Source organism: Neophocaena asiaeorientalis, unplaced genomic scaffold (genome assembly GCF_003031525.2).
Source record: "Neophocaena asiaeorientalis asiaeorientalis breed wild unplaced genomic scaffold, Neophocaena_asiaeorientalis_V1.1 scaffold276, whole genome shotgun sequence".
Taxonomy (NCBI): Eukaryota; Metazoa; Chordata; class Mammalia; order Artiodactyla; family Phocoenidae; genus Neophocaena; species Neophocaena asiaeorientalis.
In genome coordinates this window covers 781662-805955 of record NW_020173725.1, presented here as the reverse complement: position 1 = coordinate 805955, position 24294 = coordinate 781662, and the positions used below count along the sequence as shown (strand labels likewise).

The following is a 24294-nucleotide window of genomic DNA, read 5'->3' as shown; positions in this document are numbered from 1 at the left end:
CCCCCCCCCCACAGCCTCCTCAGCTGTCAACATCCTGTACCAGCAAATTGGTTATTTTTGAGTTGACTAATTACCTTACTTTTGGGAAAATAAACAGTCTGATACACTTTGACATCATTCTAAAATTTGTTTTATAACATTCCTTTCACTTTAAAAGCATATTATTGACCTTATTTCAAAAGAAAAGAAGCCAAGACTAGAATTAAATTATTTGCTTCTTAGCCAAATTTTATTTTGAAGGTTCCAAATGAAAAAGATTTTCAACTTTAATAACAACAATCATGCTCTCCTTTGATTCCTGCTAATTTAATGAAACTTGAAGATTTTTCAGCCTTTTCTCCCTTTTTTTTAAACGTAAAATGTTCTAACCAGATGGTTGAAATTTTTTATTAAAATTTGTGACTTGGAGTATTACTGACAAATGTGAACAATTCCAGACTTGGCATGTGGCACAAGTTCCAGTCCAATTTGGTTTTTTAAAATTAATTTGTTTGGCTGCGTTGGTCTTAGTTGCGGCACGTGGGAGGTGTGTGGGCTCTTTGTTGTGGTGAACGGGCAGCAGAGCATGCGGGCTCAGTAGTTGCAGCACGCTGGCATGTGGGATCTTAGTTCCCTGACCAGGGATCCAACCCGCGTCCCCTGCATTGGAAAGGCGGATTCTTAACCACTGGACCACCAGGGAAGTCCCTCCAATCCAACCTGAGTGGGCTTGCCCAGAAATGAATTCAATGATAATGACTAGGACGCAACTATCACAAAGGTCATAAAGTCCTGAAATGTTGTTTGTGAAGAATGGGGCATAATGGCTGAGAGGAGAGAGCTGTGAGCTCACTGATCCTTGGAAAGCACTCATGAATTAGGGCTCAGATGAAAAGGCAAAGCCATAAAGTTTTATGAAGGCTATAGGATTTTCTCAGTGAACCAGAAAACTGACTCAAAAAATGATTGATATTTTTGACTACATTAAAATTAATGTCCATCTAAAAACACCGTAAGGAAGATGAAAAGATAAAGCACAAACTTGGGAGGAAAATTGTAATATATGTAATAGAGAATTAGTGTCCTGAACAGGGCCACCTTTATGGATGTACAACCTGTGCAGTCATACAGGGCCCCACACGTATTTTAACGCTAAGCTGTTACTGTCTTGAAATTAATTTTTGAATAAGTGGCCCTGCTTTTTTATTTTGTACTGGGCACTGCAAATTATGTAGCCAGTCCTGGTCCTGAATATACAAAGCATATTATTTCATAAGAAAAAGACAATCCAATAAAATTGCCTAAAAACTGTGAACAAAGGAATGCAGAAACAAACATGGATCATTAATAAACTTGTGAAAAGGTCTTCAACCTTATTAGATCTTCAACCTAATCAAGTACAAACAGATTACAGTGTGATGCAATTTTATGTGTTCTGTATTGCTACAAATTAAGAAATCTGACTCTACCAGGTATTGGAGAAGATGTGTTAGCGATTCATATACTGCTGGAGAATTGGTAAGGTGATTCAGTTGAAGACATGTTGGCATTTTTGGTAAACTTGGGAATTTGGATGTCCTATGTATAACTCACCAATTTTCCACTTCTAGGTTTAAAGCCTAACCCTTAAGAAATTCTTCTGTAAGTGTACCTGGAGACGTGCATAGTAATGTTGATAAAAGCAAAAAACTAAACCATCCAAATGTTTGTCAACAGAGTAGATAAATACACTGTGGCATATTTATATAGTGAAATACCATATAGAGCAATGAAAATGTAACATGGATAAAGCTTAGAAAAATATTGAGTGAAAAAATTCAAGTCCCTGAAGACTTGGTATGCTGTGATAACTTAGCATACCAAGTTATCAAGCTGAAAAAGGGAGCAGGGGACACAGAACTAAACAAAATATTGTTTAATGACATAATACATATGTGACAAAGTATGTTTTAAAAAGTAGTGGAATAATAAATATTTAGGATAAAGGTTGGGAGGAGAGGAGCATGTAGGTAATGTTACTGATGTTCTTATGTGGCATGGTGATTTACAATTTACAGTGTTCATCTTAATGCTTGCTTACATTCATCTTTCCATATATTTTGTGTGTGTCAAATATTACATTAAAGAAGAAAAGGGGAAAAATGAAATAAGCTACTCATGGTTAGCAGCTTATGATCCAGTTGGAGGAATGGGTTGGGAAATAGAAAGAAAACTAGCATATTACAGAAAAGTTTTCAAGAAAGAGGAGGTAATCCACATAAGAGAATCCAGATAGTTGCACAGGACGTCCACTTAACTCCCTTTCAGCTGTAATGTTCTGTAACTTAAATATCGTGGTTCATGTGTTTTCTATATTTTCCCCATATTTAAAAATACAGTTATAAGCAATTATGTCATATAAGTAGTAAAATTATTTTTAATTTAGTCCATTTAGGTGTTAATATCTTTTATCTTCACCCTTTTTGGCAGCATATCTTCTAATCTGAAAAAGTCTTCCATGAAAACTTCACTTTTAAAAAATAAGTAATGCCATCTGTTTTCCTAAAAGACTGAAATGGGGGTTATCATTTCAAGGTAAGTATCCAATTTCGTATCTTTAATTACTTATATCATTTTTTCAGAAGTTAAGTATGGAAGGAAGATGTGAATCTTGCTTAGATCCTAAATCTTTTAGTTATTCTGGGGTGGGGATGGGAAGGAAGTCCTAGGCCTTGTTTTAAGATATTCAGATACTTAGGATTATGTTTACCACAGATTAAACCCAACTTCATGAAGGAGAGAGGAGGGGTCAGTAGTGTTTAAAGCTTTTTAGAGAGGTTAATTGAAAACTGAGAGCCTTTTGGATTTGGCAGTTAGGAGGTCATTGCTGACCCCAGCAGAGGCCATTTCAGGACAATGTTTGTGGCTGAAAATAAGTTTGCAGTAGAGCAAAGAGTGAAGAGAAGGTGATAAAGTGAATATTTTAGCTCTAAAGTGATTTATTAAACCAATATATGATATGTACTTAGGATGCAGCAGTCATTTCCCCAAGCACTGGAGTTATAGTGTGACAATATATATCTTTGTTTAAACCTCTTGTAGATAATGTAATGCCCAAATATTTTTTCTCCAACTTTATTTAGATATAATTGACATAAAACATTGTGTAATTGCTGAACTATCTTATGCCATTTTTTACTCTTGTCTTCTGTATGATAAATTACATGGTCTACCCTAGTTATACTGTTAACGAGGGCAGATATTCCCTGCCAGGGGAATGTTAACTTGTGTGTTAGACTGGGCTGATAGTCCAGCAGGCAAGTTAGGTGCTTAGTGGCACTTGTCACTGTGATAAGTGATGCAAAAGTGAAATAATGACTACCTGAATGAGTGGTGGGAGTGGAAGCTGGTTGTCTGTGAGTTCATTTGGCAGGATAGATTTCAAAGGTAGATTTGGCAGGGAATATGGAAGAAAGAAATCATATATATGAATCCAAGATTTTGAGTGGCTAGAAGTATGATGGTACCATAACATAAGTAAGGAAACCACAAGGAAAGACTGGTTATTAGGGGTCAAGTAGATGGGACTATAACATATGAATTCTGTGAGACACATTTTGATTTTGGAGGTACAGGTCGAACTTTCAGAATATCTCCTTAAATGTGGAAATATGAGACTAAAATTTAGAAAAAAGACAATTTAGGGCCCGAAGATACAGATTTTGGAGCAATTCGCATAGAGTTTAAGCTGTGGAAGTAGATAACATTTCCAGTATCCTAGCAGAGAGAAAAAGGTAAAGCACAGAACTTTAAATGTTGTTAAAAAGAATCAGTAGAGGAAAAATAAGAGGAAAGGTATGAAGGTATTGTGTCTTTCTTTGAAGCATAATAAAGAATTTCAAGGAGAGGTTCTTGAGAGGGATGAGATGCTTAGAAAGATTAAGGATTTTAATACCCTAGAAGGGCATTAAATTTAATTAAATTCAAGAACCCCTCTAGGGCATTAATATAACCTAATAATAATTATTAGGTTCATTATGTAATAAAATAAGATAATAATTATTAAGAGTTTCTTGATAACTGAGAGAACAGATTGAGTAGACCAGGATGAATTATAAGAGGTTAAGTAAATGGTTTTACAAAATACAAAAAAGCGTGAAGTATAAAATAGAATGTTTTTCAAGAAGTTTGTGCAAGAAATGAGACAGTGATCATTTTGAAGAGTTAGCCACATAGAAGATATTTTAGCATTAGCACTTGGTATATTTTACGTGAAAGGGAATGATCCATCAGAGTAGTTTAAATATTGTAGAATAGTTTAAATATTAGAGTGATTAATTGCCTGAAGGAGGTAAGAAGGTTTGAGATCAAGGACCTGGACAAAGGGCTTAACTCTTACGAAAGAGTAGCAGCCATTCTGCTTAGAAACCAGAGGAAGGGAAGAGAGGATGAATCAAGGAGTTTTTAGGCAAAGAGGAAGAAAACTGTAGAATTTCTTATCCTGCTTTTCAAAATAAGATGGGGATTGAGGTTATCTACAAGGCAAATCGTTAATCAGTGGTGGGGTTGGGATTCTGGAAGGAGAAAACATTTAGGAAAAATGTTATAGGGTAATTTCCAACTTCAGCAGATATTCATTGAACACCTGCTTTGTGCCAGGTGTGTTTTTATTTATTTATTTTGTTGAGTTGGGTCTTAGTTGCAGCTCGCTGGCTCCTTAGTTGTGGCATGTGAACTCTTAGTTGCGGCACGCATGTGGGATCTAGTTCCCGGACCAGGGATTGAAGCCGGGCCGCCTGCATTGGGAGCGTGGAGGCTTAACCACTGCGCCACCAGGGAAGTCCTGATAAGTTTTCTCATGAAGCCGATCGTTGAAACGAACAATAAAAATACCAAATTGTAATGTGATCTGAGGAGGGCAGTTGATAAAGTGACTTATTGGCTACTTCTGAGGAGGTGACTTTAAGGTAAGGTATGAAAGACAAGGATTCAGTCACTTGAAAATAAAGCTAGCATGAAAATCTCAAGGTAGAAATGAGCTTGATGTATTTGAAGAATGGAAAGAAAGCCAGTGTTCTGGAACAGAGTGGATGAGAACCATAGAGTCATGAGATGAAGTTAAAGAAGTAGGCAGGGCCAGGCCATGTTGGTTCCTATGGCCATGGTAAAGAGTTTAGACTCAAGGAAACCTTTTAAGGAAAGGTTTTACACAGAAGAGTGTCATGATATGATACATGTTTTAAAGATTCCTCTGGCTGCTTTATTAAAGATGGGCTATAGGAGTACAGGAAAAGCAAGGAGATCAGTTAAGAGACTGTTAGAATTGACCAGGTCAGAGACCATGGTGGAGGAACTTAATATGATCACCAGGATAGGATAGAAAGGATTGTTGACCAATCATAAAGGCTAGTTCAACATAAACAACTTGACATGGCAGGCACTGTGAATTTAGCTAGCATAACCTTTAAGATGGAAATGAGAAATTTGGCATTGGTGGTTGGAATAACTGTCTATGGAGATATAGGCTTGGTAAAAGGTAATGCACAAGGGATTGGAGGCCATGATTGGTTCAACACATATTTATTGATAATATATTCACCTCCTAATATACCAAGAACTGTGCTAGCTGCTGGGGTTATGACAGTCAACAAAAACAGAGGCTCCTTTCTCATGGAATTGATGTTCTAATGAGGGTGGGAAAGATAAACAGTAAGTAAATATATACTGTGTTGGATGGTAATCAGTACCATTAAAAATATATTAGGGAAATGTATTAGGGAAAGGTAGATATTGACGGGGGAAGGGTAGGCTTACTGTTTTATAAGGTGTGATTAGGGAAACCCTCTCTAATTAGGTGACATTTGGGCTCACAGCTCTAAGTGAAGTTAAGGGAGCAGACCAGGTAGATATTTGGCTTAGGGGTGGGGGAGCTGAGGATGGACTGTACTTGATGTGTTCTAGGAGCAGTAAGAGGGCCAGTGTGACTGGAATGGAGTAAGTGAGGCAGGAGGAAGTAGAAGCTGACATTGTGAAGGTAGAAGAGCTAGAGTCAGGTTGTAGACTTTGGGTGTTCTTCTTTTTGATGGTGGAGGTGCAGATCCAGGGATGAGGGTACAGGAGGGGTGAAAGGCAAGGCTGTGGCTGAGCAGTGTAGCTTGTGGCTAACCGTGAGGCCAGATGTTTGAAGTGTCTGAGGCAATGATAAGAGAAGGGGATGTACAATAAAACAGAGTTTTTAATCCCACAGGGAAGTAGGAAGAGTAGAGAAAGGTGGATTGGATGCACGAAGGCCTTGTAGTTCCTGATAATTAAGTTTATTTTGATTTGGGTTTTTTAAAATTAATTAATTAATTAAAAAAAATATCTATCTATCTATCTATCTGGCTGCGCCGGGTCTTAGTTGCAGCATGCGGGATCTTTTACTTGCAGCATGTGGGATCTAGTTCCCCGATCAGGGATCGAACCCTGGCCCCCTGCATTTGGAGCGTGGAGTCTTAACCACCGGACCATCAGGGAAGTCCCTGGATTTGGGCTTTTTTTTTTTTGTGGTACGCCAGCCTCTCACTGTTGTGGCCTCTCCCGTTGCGGAGCACAGGCTCCAGACGCGCAGGCTCAGCAGCCATGGCTCACGGGCCCAGCCGCTCCCCGGCATGTGGGATCTTCCCAGACCGGGGCACGAACCCGTGTCCCCTGCATCGGCAGGCAGACTCCCAACCACTGCGCCACCAGGGAAGCCCCGGGCTTTTTAAAATTGTAAAGTGTGCATAACAAAATTGACCAGTTTGACTTTATTTTTTTATGCTAAGTTAACACTTGCTATACATGAATTAGGTAAGCTTCTTCATGCGTACAAAGCATCTGAATGTTCAGTTTCATCTGCACAGTATTGCTCACTTTTCTTTACTCAAAGCAGATATACGACTGAGATGGATTGAAAGAATAAGTTGACTCATTTCAGCTTGTCAAGGGGGCCTTCTCTTGCTGTTGCTTCTATCTGTAAATTGAGAAATGAAATACCCAAGAGTACTTCCTTTTACAAAACTTTAATAAAAAGGGGATTTCCAAATCACATCATTGATTGAGAGATGGTGTCAGGAGTATAGAAGCAACACTCATGATCAGTTAAAGACCTCTCCCTGGGAATTCCCTGGAAGTCCAGTGGTTAGGACTCCGAGCTTTCACTGCCGAGGGCCCAGGTTCAATCCCTGGTGAGGGAACTAAGATCCCGCAAGCCACGTAGTGCAGCCAGAAAATAAAATAAAGACTTTTTCCTCTAAATTGAAGGAAGAGGTCTGGTTACTTTGCTCATTGACATTGAATACTAAGAAAAAACCCCCCACAGCTATAGAACTCCGAATTGTCTCTAAATCCAGTGTTCCTTAGCTGCCTAAAGCTAGTGAAGTAAAAATACATTAGCCTCACCCTTGACATTTTCAGATTTAACATATTCAAAGATCCTCTGTGAGCTCCAAAACACATGATTCCAAATTGTGTCCCAGTAAAATGGCATTTATTACGAGTGCATCGTGACAAGTACTCAGCATGAGTGAGCTTAAATAAATGTTAAGCATCTACAACTCTGTGTGACCTTATTGTTCTTATTTTATCATCATATTTCATCCTATCAGTAACTTCCCTCTGAAATAAGTAATGAAGGAACTTTATAAATTTCATAAATGAAGGAATCATTAAATTTGGGATATGTACAAATGTGGGCATTTGGAAAGAGCTCAATGTGTTCTTCCTGAACATTGACCATTTTAACTGTTTTTTTTTTTATTTTACTTATTTTTTATTTTTATTTTAATTTTTTGGCTGCATTGGGTCTTTGTTGCTGCGCACGGGCTTTCTCTAGTTGTGGTGAGTGGGGGCTACTCTTTGTTGTAGTATGTGGGCTTCTCATTGCGGTGGCTTCTCTTGCTGCAGAGCACGGGCTCTAGGCACGCGGGCTTCAGTAGTTGCAGCACGCGGGCTTAGTAGTTGTGGTTCGCGGGCTCTAGAGCACAGGCTCAGTAGTTGTGGCGCATGGGCTTAATTGCTCTGCAGCATGTGGGATCTTCCTGGACCAGGGATCAAACCCATGTCCCCTGCATTGACAGGCAGACTGTTTAACCACTGCGCCACCAGGGAAGTCCCTAACGGTTTTTAAATGTACAGTTCCCTGGCATAAATATATTCACAGTGTTGTGCAACCATCACCACTATCCCTCTCCACAACTTTTTTATCAGCCCAATCCCTGATAACCATTATTCTACTTTCTGTTTCTGTGAATTTGCCTATTCTGAGTAGCTTGTATAAATGGAATCATACAATGTTTGTTCTTTCATGGCTGGTTTATTTCACTTAGCATAATGTCCTCAAGGTTCATCTGTGTTGTAGCGTGTATCACAGTGTCCTTTTTAAGGCTGAATAATATTCCATTGTATGTTCATACCATATTTTGTTTATCCACCCATCTATTGAGGGAAATTTGAGTTGTTTCCACCTTATGGCTATTGTTAATAATACTGCTATGCACGTGGGTGTACAAATACCTGTGTGACTTCCTCCCTGCTTTTAATTCTTTTGGATATATACCCAGAAGTAGAATTGCTGGATCATTTGGTAATTTTGTTTAAATATTTTAAGAACTGCTATATTTTCTTCCACAGTGGTTGCACCATTTTACATTCCCACCAGTAACATACAAGGGTTATAATTTCTCCATATCTTTGCCTGGATTTGGTTTATAGTTTGTTTTTGGTTTTGAACAGTGGAATGTTTTACGTATATTTATTTCCTTAAAAGAAGGTTTATCTTAGATCATTTTCTAGTAGGTTTAGAATTAACACATCCTCATGCTCTGCTATAAGGTCAGAACTGGTAAAGAAAGTTGTTACCTGGTTAAATTTTAGTGAGAGATCCTCACAGGAATTAAAATTATGGACCCTTGAAAAGAATTCATTGCCAAAAACTTACGGTTATTCTGTCTATGTAACCTGGCTGTGGTGTTTAATGTACCAAGTACCTTCACTTGGCTTAGGAGAAAGCTATGTGTTTTGATTACTGGGCAGGAATAACTATGATCTCCCAGGATAGGACAAGATGATTAAATGAGTTAGAATGCTTTTTTCCCCCCAAAGGATACACTTGAAAATTGGAAATTTTATAAGGAGGTGGAGAAATTTTCATCATGCTGTTGACTGACACACTGTCTGTGTAACAGTTGGGAAAAGACATTACTTGTTCAGATGGATAATAGACTGATAAAAGTTACTAAGGGAAAAAAAAAGTGCTGATGGGATTACAGCTCCTGCAGAGAGGATTTTGAAGCTTTGTACCTTGTTTGCAATTGTCATTAAGATTTGGAAATTTTGAAATAGATCATATTCATGCTTCAATATTGTTATAGTTACGTTTTTCCTTGGTAAATCACATGTTTTAATTTGAAAAAGTTTACTGTAGAAGCTTCTTATCATGTTATATGAATATTATGAATAAACTGAGTGGTTTAAACTTGCCTTCCAGATTTTACTAGTTCCTCTTCCCCCAGTTCTTTGTCTTTGACTCAGGATTCTTTTTCTTTAATATGCACTGGATGTTTCTGCATTAGAAAAATGTTCATAAAGATTATATTGTTGAGTGCCTACTGTTTCTGGTTCTTTGATAACATGCTTTTTGCTTTTACTCAGAAAATAACTGTGGTTAGATTGTCATATAGTCTACCACAGACAGTAAGGATATTGTGAAAGAAATTCTGGCTATCTGTGTAGCATGACCTTTCAAAACTGTTTTCTTTGCTGTAAGCATCTCACTTAGCCTTTTGACTGCCACATGACAGGGGAAGTAGTGTATAAAAGGCAATATAAATGGCTGCCTTGTTGATCTCAGTACAATTTTCCAATATAAGAACTTGCTAAACAGTCACATGTTATCAAATATCATCGTTTTGTTTATGTAGAGGATGAACTAGTTTTATGCATTATACATAGAGTACATTTTAAATGTAATTTTTAAAATAAAATAATAGTAAATTATAATTGTAAAAATTGAAATGGAAAATCATTTTTGTTACTTTGAAGAAGGATCTAAATTTTTTATTCAGAGTTTTAAGAATTATTAATGAATGGAGATTATTATATACAGTTGATGACTACACATCTACTGTTTTTGTGGGCAGGGATTTTAAAGCAACTTTGGAATTGTCTTTCTGTTGTTCCTGAGCAGCCAAGAGAGTCTTTAAAACTGTGAAAGGGCTTAGAGAACATGAGGAAGCACCAGCCTGATTTTAAACTTTAATCTTATTTTCACTAGTAGCTTAGCTCTGTAATGTATTTATTTATCCATCAATCAGCAGATAGTTACTGAGGTCCTGTATCAAGCACTGTGCAGAAAGAACTGCAAAGATGAAAGAGCCTGTAACTGTCATTCAGGAACTCACTCTCTAGGTTTCAGCAAGGGTGGCAGGAATGGAGATGAACAGGATCACGATTCCTTGCTGTAGATGCTAATGTCACTTCCCTCCTAGAATCCAGAGTTAAAGACAAAGGTGATAAGGAGAAGTAGTTAGGGGCATGAGGACGGTCAGGATTCTTAGGTAGGAATAGAGGAGAAGAAGCAACTGTGGGTGATAGCAAAAATCTAGAACTTAGGTTTATCAGTAACACTGAGGTCATAGTCACAGTAAAATGGGGAGTGGGTTCCCATCAAATGGATTCTCCATGCCAGATGCTGCCGAGGGGCTTTACATCTGTTATTGCTGTTAATCCATTTTTAAAAAGTGTGAAATTTAGCATCTATACAGAAGAGCACATGAGAACTTAAATTTATAGTTTAAAGAATGATGAAAAATGAACAACTCTGCATAACAGCCAGATCAGTAATAAGTGCCTTCTTTGATCGTATCTCCCTCCCTCTCCCCAAGCTATACTTTGCTGAATTTTTTTGTTATTTTCTTAAGCTTTTCTTTATAACTTTACCATATCTGTTTGCATCTCTGAACAATATTTGACTTTATGTTTATGTTTAAGTAAATGGCATCAAATATTCTTTTTTTGATTTTACATTGTTAGTACGGTTCATTCATGGTGATGTGTATAGCTGTATTAATTTCCTGTATTGTAAAACATATAATTTATTGATCCATTCTATTAATGCACATTTAGGTTGTGTCTAGTTTTTGGAGACTGTGAAAAATTTCACATTGAATACCCATGTACGTGTGACAGCCTTGGATAAGAGTTTTCCTAGGATGTATACCTAGTAATGGAATTTTTTTTTTCTAATTTTATTTATTTTTGGCTGCATTGTGTCTTTGTTGCTGTGTGCGGGCTTTCTCTAGTTGCAGTGAGCAGGGGCTACTCTTTGTTGCTGTGCGTAGGCTTCTCATTGCTGTGGCTTCTCTTGTTGTGGAGCGCGGGCTCTAGGTGTGCGGCTCAGTAGTTGTGGCACTGGGCTTAGTTGCTCCACGACATGTAGGATCTTCCCGGACGAGGGATGGAACCTGTGTCCCCTGCATTGGCAGGAGGATTCTTAACCACTCTGCCACCAGGGAAGTCCACTAATGGAATTTTTTTTTTTTTTTGCGGTACGCGGGCCTCTCACTGTTGTGGCCTCTCCCGTTGCGGAGCACAGGCTCCAGACGCGCAGGCTCAGTGGCCACGGCTCACGGGCCCAGCCGCTCCACGGCATGTGGGATACTCCCGGACCGGGGCACGAACCCGTGTCCCCTGCATTGGCAGGCAGACTCTCAACCACTGCGCCACCAGGGAAGCCCTCATATGTGATTTTTAATCACGGTCTTGCAGCTACCTAAACTATGTGTTTGACTAAACTAGTGAAGATCAAATTGCTGTAACAGACTGAAAATGAATAGTATCTCAAACATAATAGATGTTTATTTCTTACTCATGGAACAGTCCAAAGTGGATGGTCCTCTTTGGTAGGTGGTTCTATTCCAGGTGGTTTCTTTCGTCTCATGACTGTTTCTTCCTCTGTGACCAGTGAAAGAGGAAAGAGAAGGTGTAGGTGGCGTACAGACTTTCTTAAACGCTCTAACCTGAAGTGACACAGGTCATTTCCACTCAACATTCCACTGGAGAGAACTTAGTATATGATCATTCTTACTGCACAGGAGGTTGGAATATCTAGTGTGCCAAGTGCACCGCCACAGTCCCATAACTGTGGAAGGAGATAAGCAGTCTCTACCACAATGGTCTTCAGAAAGTCATCTTATTTCTGTAGGTCTTAGTTCTTAATGTATAAAATAAAAGATCTGTACTCAGAAGATTTATAACACACACATCCTACTTCCTTAGTGATTCACATTAAAAGGCACAAGGAAAGTGTTTCCATTGTGTCTCCATTCACCTTCCTTATTTATTTGGTTGCACTGGGTCTTAGTTGTGGCCGACGGGCTCCTTAGTTGCGGCTCCAGGGCCTCTTAGTTGTGGCTCACCAGCTCTTTAGTTGTGGCAGGCAGGCTCCTTAGTTTAAGCGGCTCGTTGGCTCCTTAGTTGCGGCATTTGAACTCCTGGTTGCAGCATGCGTGTGGGATCTAGTTAGTTCCCTGACCAGGGGTTGAACCCAGGCCCCCTGCATTGGGAGCGTGGAGTCTTATCCACTGTGCCATCAGGGAAGTCCCTACATTCACCTTCTTTTAATGCAGATTTTAAGGAATATGAGGTGATAAAGCTGCTTTTCATCACTGTTCGTTCCTTGTTATCACAGCCAGGCTGCTTATAGTTCTATAACTTTATCCAGGTCCTGGGTACAAACCTCATCATGGTCCTATAGTGAATGGAAGCTTATTATGGGAAATGAAATAATTCTGAGGTTATGTGTTCATGCCAGGTTGTAGACAAATGTATTAGTTGGTTTTGAAATATTAAATTAAGAACTTGTTTAAATATTCTATATTTTCTTTGGAAAACATAAGAATTTTACATACAAACATCTAATTAAGGAAGCTGACTAGAGCTTGTATCAGTTTGTTCATAAATTTGGATTCTACTTTTCAGTAGTTATGATTTCAAGAAAATTGTCTTCATAGTTTTTGTAACTGAAGTTTGATAGATCAAAGTTGAGTAATGGAAATATACCTCCTTTTTTGAGGGAAATGACACTAGATTACTAGACAAGATTATAACTGGTAATTTAATTTTAGCTTTTATTTCTCAGTTCCATTTAAATATCAATAGGATTTTGGTCTGAGTGATTATAATTTCAGAGGTTAACTTATTTGCTAATATAATGAAGCTATTTGTATATAAGTAGAAAAGATTTCTTATGAGAAATGCCGTTGAGAAAAATATGTATTTAAGGAAGTGTGTGTGTGTGTGTGTGTGTGTGTGTGTGTTTAAAGAAACAAATGAGGGCTTCCCTGGTGGCGCAGTGGTTAAGAATCCACCTGCCAATGCAGGGGACACGGATTTGAGCCCTGGTCTGGGAAGATCCCACATGCCACGGAGCAACTAAGCTCGTGCACCACAACTACTGAGCCTGCGCTCTAGAGCCCATGAGGCACAACTACTGCAGCCCGTGCACCTAGAACCCGTGCTCTGCAACAAGAGAAGCCACCGCAATGAGAAGCCCACGCACAGCAACTAGAGAATGCCTGCAGGCAGCAACGAAGACCCAACACAGACAAAAATAAATAAATAAATAAATTTATTAAAAAAAAAAAGAAACAAATGAATCAATTCTTGGTTGTAGTATAATTTATTCTCTTAACCTAGTATATCCAATTATCTATTGCTGTAACAAACTATCACGAAACTTAGTGATGTAAAACATCCATTTTGTTATGCCTTTGCACTGTGGTCAAGAACTTGAACAGGGCACAGCAGGGTAAGCTTGTCTCTGGTTCATGATGTCTGGGCCTCAGATGGAGAAACTCAAAGTCTGAGGGTCAGAGTTGTAAAGGCCTAGTCACTAAGAAGTCTGGCTGTTGGTGCTGGCAGTCATTTGGGGTTGGTCAAAACACCTATATATGGCTCTTAAAATGAGCATCTCACAAACAAATGTTGGAATAGATAACAAGTGGAAGCTGCCAGTTTCTTAAACCTGGGTCTACTAGTGTATTACCTCTGCTTTATTTAATTGGTCAAGCAGTCACCAAATTCAGATTCAAGGGGAGGGAACATAGCCCTCGCTTCTTAATAGGAGGAAGGTAAAAGAATTGGGGGGCTTGTTTTAAATTCATCGCAGGTCATCAGGCAAGACTCTTTATCATGTAATTATAAGTCTTTTTGAGTTAGTTTTCCATGTTCTGTTAGATAATTTGGATTCTTAAAGCTCTCTTTCATTGCGAATGTTTTAACCAATACATTTTAAAATTCCTTGAGAGTATTCCCTCAGTTTCCACATGATGTCAGTTTTGAAGCTGAGACGTGAAGTCAAATGGACCTCTAATGGTAGCTTTTACTTAAAAATTAGACAGCCTAAAATAAATGGATAAAATTTCAGAAACATACAACCTTCCAAGACTTGATGAAGAAATAGAAAATCTAAACAGACTGATTACTAGTAAAGAGATTGATCTGTAACAAAAACCTCTCAACAAACAAAAGTTCAGGACCAGGTAGCTTCACTGGTGAATTCTACCAAACATATAAAGAAGAATTACCAGTCTTTCTCAAATTCTTCCAAAAAATAGAAGAAGAAGAACACTTCCAAACTCATATTATGAGGTCAGCATTACCCTGATACCAAAACCAGACAAGGACACCACAACAAAGGAAAATTACAGGCCAGTATCCCTAATGAACATAGATGCAGAAGTCCTCAACAAAATATTAACAAATCAAATTCAGCAGTATGTTAAAAGAATCATACACCATGATTAAGTGGGATGTATTTCAGGTGTGCAAGATGGTCCACATTTGTAAATCAGTCAATGTGATAACACCACACAGACAAAATGAAGGATGGAAATTATGTGATCATCTTAATAGGTGGAGAAATTTGACAAAATTTAACATCCATTTATGATAAAAACTCAACAAACTGTGTATTTAGGGAACGTACCTCAACATAATAAGGGCCATATAGGACAAGCCCACAGCTAACATCATACTCACTGGTGAAAAGAAAAAGCTGAAAGCTTTTCCTTCAAGATCAGGGACCAAAGAGGCCCACTCTTGCCATTTTTATTCAACATAGTCTGGAAGTCCTAGCCAGAGTAATTAGGCAAGGAAAAAAAAAAAGGCATCCAAGTTGGAAAAGAAGTAAAACTGTCCCTATTTACAGATGACATGATATTCTATATTGTATATAGAAAACCATAAAGACTTCACCAAAAATATGTTAGAACTGATAAATGAATCTAGTAAAGTTGGCAGATACAAAAACCAATATACAAATATCTGTTGCATTTCTGTATGCTAACAATGAACTATTAGAAAGAAAAAATAAGAAAACAATCCCATTTACAATTGCAAGAAAGAGAGTAAAATATCTAGGAATAAATTTAACCAAGGAGGTCAAAGACTGAAAACTTTAAGACATTGATGAAAGAAAGTGAAGAAGACACAAACGGAAAGATACTACATGCTCATGATTTGGAAGAATTAATGTTGTTAAAATATCCATTCTGTCCAAAGCAATCTACAGATTCAATGCAATCCTTACCAAAATTCAAATGACATTTTTCACAGAAACAGAACAAAGAACCCTAAGATTTCTGTGGAACCACAAAAGGCCGCAAATAGCCAAAGCATTCTTGAGAAAGAACAAAGCTGGAGACACTATACTTCCTGATTTCAAACTATGTCACAAGGTTATAGATATCATAATAGTATGACACTGACATTAAAAACAGACATATAGACCAATGGAAAATAATAGAGAGCCCAGAAATAAATCCATGCATGTATGGTCAATTAATTTATGACCATAACAAAGGAGCCAAGAATATACAATGGAACATGGCAGCCTCTTCAATAAAAGGTGTTGGGAAAACTGGACAGCCACATGCAAGAGAACGAAACTGGACCACCATCTTACACCATACACAAAATAAACTGAAAATGGATTGAAGACTTAAATGTTTTAGACCTGGAACTATAAACTCCTAGAAGAAAACATAGGATTTAACCTCATTGTTGTTGGTCTTGGTGATGATTTTTTGTATTTGACATCAAAAGCAAAGGGAACAAAAGCAAAAATAAACAAGTGGGACTACATCAAATTAAAAACCTTCTGCAGGGAGTTCCCTGGTGGTCTAGTGGTTAGGATTCGGCACTTTACTGCCACGACCCAGGTTCAGTCCCTGGTTGGGGAACTGAGGTCCCACAAGCCACATGGCGTGGCCAATAATAATAATAATGATAATAATAATAAAATAAAAGCTTCTGCACAACAAAGGAAACCATCAACAAAAAGAAAAGGCAACTTAACAAATGGGAGAAAATCCTAAATGCAGAATGAGTGTTGTATGTGGAGAAAAGGGAACCCTTTAGCAGTGGTGGGAATGTAAATTGTTGTAGTTGCTATGAAAATAGTCAGAGGTTCCTCAAAAAATTAAAAATAGATCTATCATATGATTCAGCAGTTCTTCTTCTGTGTATTTGTTTGAAGGAAACAAAAACACTAAAAGATATATGTGTCCCCATGTTCATTGTAGCATCATTTACAATAGCCAATACATGGAAACAACCGAAGTGTCCATTGATGGATAAATAGATAAAGAAATTGTGGTGTATCTATATCTATCTATAGATAGATATAGATACACACACAAAGGAAAATTATTCAGCCATAAACAAAGGAAATCTTGCCTTTTGTGACAACCCGGATGGCCCTTGAAGGCATTGTGCTATGTGAAATAATTCAGACAGAGAAAGAGAAGTACTGTTTGATCTCACTTATATGTGAAATATAAAATAAGCAAACAGGGCTTCCCTGGTGGCGCAGTGGTTGAGAGTCCGCCTGCCGATGCAGGGGACACGGGTTCGTGCCCCGGTCTGGGAAGATCCCACATGCCGCGGAGCGGCTGGGCCCGTGAGCCATGGCCGCTGAGCCTGCGCGTCCAGAGCCTGTGCTCCGCAACGGGAGAGGCCACAGCGGTGAGAGGCCCGCGTACCGCAAAAAAAAATAAAATAAAATAAAATAAGCAAACAATCAAAAAACCGCAAACTCATAGATACGGAGAACAGGTTGGTTGTTGGTTTCCAGAGGCAGGGGAGTGGTGGGGGAAGTGCAGAATGGGTGAAGGGGATCAAAAAGTACAAACTTCTCGTTATAAAATAAGTTATGGGGATGTAATGTACAGCATGGTGACTATAGTAATAATACTGTCGTACATTTGAAAGTTAAGAGAGTAGATCTTAAAAGTTCTCATCACAAGAAAAAAAATAATGCCATTTTAGAAATAATGCTGTTTGACGTTTTTGAAACAAAGTGTGATTTATTAGATTACCTACAATGTAGTCTTGTAAATTAAATACAGCACAGTATCCAAAAGCCGAGTTTGAAGCATAGATGAAGATTTCGGATTTCTTTGGAACCTAGAAATAGTGACCTATGGTGAATTATTATCCTCCAAGCCGTGTAACTCCCGGTAAGACAATGAAGGGGTTTCGTGACAGTGATACTGTGGTGCTACCTCACCATTTCAGGTGAGGTCTCCTGATCCCCAGCTAATACTACTTTCTGTCCCACTTTGTGAAGTTTAAACAGGTACTCCATACTTCCCCTTTTCAATATTCCATCCTCATCTCTTGTGGTTGAGATTCTGTGTGGGTTGAGGTGGAAAACACTGCAAGCAGTCATGTAAGCTTCAGTATCTGTCTTTATTTTATATTCCCCAGCAGTCTGAGAAGGAGCACCTTGTGAATGAAACAGAACACATACCTCCTCCCACTAGTCTCTTTCAGCAGACCTCAGTGCTCTGGTACACACTGGGTTGCAAACTTCTCCATTTTATTTTTTTGATCCCCTCCTCCCCCAGTCAAGTGTGTGATATGGCATCTTAAACAGAACGAGTACTTAGTAAATATTTGTTAACTTGCATTCCAATCATTTTTGCTCTCTTCTCTCTTGATTGAGGCCTAGCACTGAGATGACACTATCAGCCTGCCTCTCCTGATGTGTTCTGTAGAGAGAATAGGCAGTGAAAGAAAAGTTGGTACCAGGGACAGATATCTCTTCAGTTTTTCCTAGGTTTTTTTTTTGTATTCCCTGTTTAATGTCGGTAGTAAAGGGGCTGTGAGGACTACACACAGAAGCATTTTGTCATTCATGGCTGGATAGTTTATGAGGAAAATTGGTCTCCAAGGAAGAGTTTTAAAACAGACAAACAAGTACCTGCATAGACCAAACTTACACCGGTGTGCAGAAGGATAACCCTGAAATGGCTTGGGAGAAATGCTAGTATTTTAGGACTCTCACTTACGTTTTACATCGTACAACTTATGTTCAAAATGACAGCAGACGGAAATAACTAAAAGGTTCAGAGCCTGCGATAGTGCTTTTTCTACAGCTGTAAGCCATTTAACATTCTTCTCATGTTACTGTTTGCCATTCAGATGGCTTTCTGGCACTGGATCAGTTCCTAGATGTTGGTTAGTTACTCACCAGCATCACTACACACTTGTACAGTCTGGCTCATGACTCACTCTCACAGCACTTATATGTGGGTACCCTTTGCTATACAGTCATTGCTGATTATTTGATGTCACTTGTTATGAACAAGTACCAGGATTGATTGAATACCATGTCTTGAATGAAGGTTTGTTGTCATTTAAAAAAACCAAAAAAACCCCGCCCTAGTTAGTCTGTTGGTTCCATTGCTACTGGATTGAAAAACAGAAGCAGTTGTCCAGACTATGAAACCTTTGTCTAAAATATGTATCCCATGATAGGTACAAAATTGTATCCAGTAAGCCAGAATTATTTGCTTCACTTTAGTGCTATTGCCTAAAATGATTAAAATGCAAAAATGGGCTGCACAGAAGTCAGAATTCCTGAGAGATGAGGGAGGGGGTTGGTATCTGGAACAAACATCCAAGGAGTCTCTGAGGTGCTGGCAGTGTTCTAATTCTTGACCTGGCTTGTGGTTTGTTTTACAGGAATTCGTGTGTTACTTTTCTGTTTATATATTATTTTAAACAAGAAAAATATTTTAAAATAGAAAGAAAGTACTTGCTCATCATGTAGGAGAATTCCCTCAGCTGTATCTTCAATGGCTACAGAAGGTCACCATATTTTATAGTAGATATTAGTAGTAAGTCTTTGTCCTATTAATATGATATATTTAAGAAAATAATCACCCTAAAACGTGGTAACAGTCTACCAGTGATTGAAGTAGGTTTAACAGTTCCCATGCCCCAAACACTATTCATTTGGAAGTGGAAGAGAAGGGACAGGGTGAAGGGAGAACATTGTAGGGATGAAATATATCTTTCTTGGTAATATATACCCAATTAGAATAATTTATTATTTCTTTCTTGTTGGTAAGTATGATTGAACATTTAGATTAGAATACAGGAGAGCAGACTGAAAACTAGGAACACTGAAAAAAATTAATTAGCATTATTTAATAAAAATTAAATATTTGAATCAAAACCACTTAAATAATTTTAAATTGAGTATCTTAAAGAGGTTAGCAGTATACAATCCATTGGAATAGTGGGGTGATGTGACTTTTTTTTTTTATAATCTTTGTAGGAAGATTGTTAACATTCTTTAGACCTGGGAATCTGCTGAATTAAATTTTTTCATTAGCCCATTTGGTCTGAAGAAATAATACCAATAATGACCTGTCTCCACTCCCCATTGGCGTCATTGTTATGGATTATGTATCTAAATTTCTATTTATACTTTTATCTGACAATAATGACTTAAAAAGTTGTTGGGAATGTGGTAGTTATTTAAAATTCTTTAGTATCTTTTAACTAATTCTAATTTATATGGTTTGTTTCAAACCTTATTATTTGTTCAGAGATTATCAGTGGAAGGAGCAAGAAAAAGGTAGGGTAAAAAGTATGAATTGTAGAGCACGCTGTGGTTTGACATTCCACATGCATTTTGAGATTCACTGCATTTCTAAACCTGTCTTAAAGCATAGACTACTGCTCAGACTCTGCTGCTCTGTGTGACCTTCAAGATTGTAAGTTCTTAGATGATAGGCTTCTGGGATTAGCCTTGACTGATTTTGGAGAGGCCTAAATTCTTACCACATAAAAATCCTCAGAGAAAGATACCATACCAGTTAGAAATGAAAAACACTGACACTCCAAAATGGGCCATGGGTGACAACAGTTGGTTTAGTTTGATTTAATTTATTTTAAAAACAGAATGTCTTTTATTTGAATACTGAATACATTATGTTAGTACACAGAGTATGCTGAGAATGGAATTTTTTAAGGAAAAAACTAGCAGCAGCAATACAATTAAAATGGAAAAAACGTAGTTCCTAATAATTTTTTAATATAACATGAATGACAAATAGATATGTCAGCATTCTGTGAAGTCCACTTAGGGCATTACATTATCTGATAAACTGTAGTTTAATTTAAATTTACTGCAGATGAATATTTGGAACTGGAGTGTATTTGGAATTTTTTTTCTCTTGGAAAACAGGATTTTATTGTGGGGTGCTCTATTTTATCACAATAAGAATTATTCTCAAAGCAAATAATCTAAGATACTGAAGTATTCAGTTTATTTGGATAGTAGACTTTAATATATTAAAAGTTTAAAAGCCTAAGGTAAGCAAGCAACAAGTCAATAAAATCACAACTCAGTTCTAACATTTTCATGCAGTATCATTCACTATGAAATGCAAGAAGACAATGTTGAAATGAAATGACCTCTAACATAAATTACATCAGTGTGATCAAACATATACAGAAATACAAATTCTAGTAAATATAAAAAATTTTTGATTTTTTAACATCTCAGGCAAATTTTATTGATAAGCCACATGCCTAAAACCAAAATATGGAGAGATTGAAAATAACCCTCTTCTCTTTTCAGCAGTTGCCCACTGCTTTGAGTGTATAAGGACTTGGGAGAGGGAGAGGGAGTCATGATGTTGTGGGTGGTCCCAAGTAATGCTTCTGTTGGGTCTCCTTCTTTCTCCAGAAGAGCTCTGGGGCAGCCTTCATGTTATCTGTCCACTCACCCCTATAGTACTGGGCTCAGTCTGCTGTGTTATTATTATTTTTTTAAATTTTTGGCCGCGTTGGGACTTCCTTGCTGTCTGAGGGCTTTCTCTACTTGTGGCGAGCAGGGCTACTCTTCGTTGTGGTGAGCAGGGGCTACTCTTCGTTGCAGTGTGCGGGCTTCTCATCGTGGTGGCTTCTCTTGTTGCGGAGCATGGGCTCTAGGCACTCAAGCATAAGTAGTTGCAGCACGCGGGCTCAGTAGTTGTGACGCCCGGGCTTTGTTGCTCCGCGGCATGTGGGATCTTCCCGGACCAGGGATGGAACCCATGTCCCCTGCAGTGGCAGGCAGATTCTGTAACCACTGTGCCACCAGGGAAGCCCTGCTGTGTTATTGTATACTGAAATACAGCAGCAGCAGCAAGGCAAAGAGCAAGGCCTGAACTCAAAAATCTGTTGTAAGACAGTTCTTTGGGAATGGTTTCTTACCCTCCTACACTCTGCCTGTTCTCTCCCTCCCCATGGAGTTCTTGTAGTCTTTAAAAAAATTTTGATTTTGCAAGTAATCAGAAATGCAGATTAACTCAGATAACTTCAAATAATTGACTAAGATTAAAAAGCTTTATTACAGTTCTGTTGATGGATACTGTGTACATCCATTAATGTAGTGGGGATACAAATTGGTAAAACCTTTCTTGAAAGTACCTTTCTAAGAAGTTTTGCAATATGTATAAAGAATCTTAAAGAAGTTTATAGTAAAGATTCTAAACCCTGTTAGACCCAACCCCCTTTTTGTAGTATGTTTTGTAATACTTGTTTTACTATACTGAAAAGAAATTTATAGGTAACATAATCTACTTACACACATAAGAAAAATATGCTTTAACTATAATATAAAGGAAGTTCATTTGTGATAAAAAAATAGCTTGATATTTACATGCTAAAAAATATGTAAACCCTCAGATACAACTGTAGTAGACCATAGTCAGATGCCTGTATCTGTAGTTAGATCACTTGTGAATGCATTGACTACAAGTAAAGACTGACACAGGGATGTTGTGTTGGTAACTTAAATTCCATGAGAAGTACATGCAGCTGCTATTTTTGATTCTACATCATGGCTCACAAAAAACAAACCAAATGAAAAATCCTTGCTCTGGTTGCATGGCTTTTCATTCACAAACAGAACAAAAAGTCACTGAACACTTCTCTCTCAGGAGCTGTGATAGATACTCCAGGGGTTTTGGCCTTCATAAAGCAAAATGTCTACTAATGTACACACGAGGTAGTAATTGCTCTGTCAAGTTCTATGCCATTGATATTATGCAGCGCCTAGTGTGTAGTTTGATGAAGGAATTTTCTTTTTTTTCGTTTTGAATTTTAGAATTTTATTTTTTTATACAGCAGGTTCTTATTAGTTATCCATTTTATACATATTAGTATATATATGTCAATCCCAATCTCTCAGTTCATCCCACCACACCTGGCCCCGCCTCTTCCCCCCTTGGTGTCCATATGTTTCTTCTCTACATCTGTGTCACTATTTCTGCCCTGCAAACCGGTTCATCTGTACCATTTTTCTAGGTTCCACATACATGTGTTAATACATGATATTTGTTTTTTTCTTTCTGACTAACTTCACTGTGTATGACAGTCTATAGATCCATCCACGTCTCTACAAATGACCCAATTTCGTTCCTTTTTATGGCCGAGTAATATTCCATTGCATATATGTACCACATCTTCTTTTACCATTTGTCTGTCGATGGGCATTTAGGTCACTTCCATGACTTGCCTATTGTAAATAGTGCTGCATTGAATGTTGGGGTGCATGTGTCTTTTTGAATTATGGTTTTTCTCTGGGTATGTGCCCAGTAGTGGGATTGCTGCGTCATATGGTAATTCTATTTTTAGATTTTTAAGGAACCTCCAAACTGTTCTCCACAGTGGCTGTATCCATTTATATTCCTACCAACAGTGCAAGAGGATTCCCTTTTCTCCACACCCTTTCCAGCATTTGTTGTTTGTAGATTTTCTTGAGAGTTTTTATCATAAATGGGTGTTGAATTTTGTCAAAAGCATTTTCTGTATCTCTTTCTGAGATGATCATATGGTTTTTATTCTTCAATTTGTTAATATGGTGTATCACATTGATTGATTTGTGTATATTGAAGAATCCTTGCATACTTGGGATAAATCCCACTTGATCATGGTGTATGATCGTTTTAATGTGCTGTTGGATTCTGTTTGCTGGCATTTTGTTGAGGATTTTTGCATCTATATTTATCAGTGATATTGGTCTGTAATTTTCTTTTTTTGTAGTATCTTTGTGTGGTTTTGGTATGAGGGTGATGGTGGCCTCATAGAATGAGTTTGGGAGTATTACTTCCTCTGCAATTTTTTGGAAGAGTTTTAGAAGGATGGGTGTTAGCTCTTCTTTAAATGTTTGATAAAATTCACCTGTGAAGCCATCTGGTCCTGGACTTTTGTTTGTTGGAAGATTTTTAATCACAGTTTCAATTTCATTACTTGTGTTTGTTCTGTTCTTATTTTCTGTTTCTTCCTGGTTCAGTCTTGGCAGGTTATACCTTTCTAAGAATTTGTCCATTTCTTCCAGGCTGTCCATTTTATTGGTATAGAGTTGCTTATAGTAGTCTCTTATGATGCTTTATATTTCTGCAGTGTCTGTTGTAGTTTCTCCTTTTTCGTTTCTCATTTTATTGATTTAAGTCCTCTCCCTCTTTTTCTTTTTTTTAAAAAATTTTATTTATTTGTTTATTTCTTTATTTATGGCTGCATTGGGTCTTTGTTGCTGCGCACGGGCTTTCTCTAGTTGCGGTGAGCAAGGGCTACTCTTCGTTGCTGTACATGGGCTTCTCATTGTGGTGGCTTCTCTTTGTTATGCAACACCGGCTCTAGGCACGTAGGCTTCAGCAGTTGTGGCACTTGTGCTCAGTAGTTGTGGCTTGCCAGCTCTAGAACGCAGGTTCAGTAGCTGTGGTGCACGGGCTTAGCTGCTGTGCAACATGTGGGATCTTTCTGGGCCTTGGCTTGAACCCATGTCCCCTGCGCATTGGCAGGCAGATTCTTAACCACTGTGCCACCAGGGAGGCCCTCCTTCTTTTTCTTGATGAGTCTGGCTAAATGTTTATCAATTTTGTTTGTCTTCTCTAAGCACCAGCTTTTAGTTTTATTGATCTTTGCTATTGTTTCCTTTGTTTCTATTTCAGTTATTTCTGCTCTGATTTT

The 24294-nt window shown here is 38.0% G+C and overlaps 1 protein-coding gene across 3 annotated transcripts in view; it reads left to right on the top strand.

Moving 5' to 3' along the window:
- PIK3CB (phosphatidylinositol-4,5-bisphosphate 3-kinase catalytic subunit beta) overlaps nucleotides 1–24294 on the top strand; it is a 180484-nt gene that overhangs the window by 43567 nt on the left and 112623 nt on the right. For 2 of the 3 annotated variants that reach the window (XM_024750731.1, XM_024750732.1), the window contains exon 2: nucleotides 2449–2553. The gene's annotated coding sequence lies outside the window, so the exon portion shown is untranslated. Of the gene's footprint in view, nucleotides 1–2444; nucleotides 2554–24294 lie in introns of those variants that run through there. The other variant, XM_024750733.1, reaches the window with a different exon arrangement.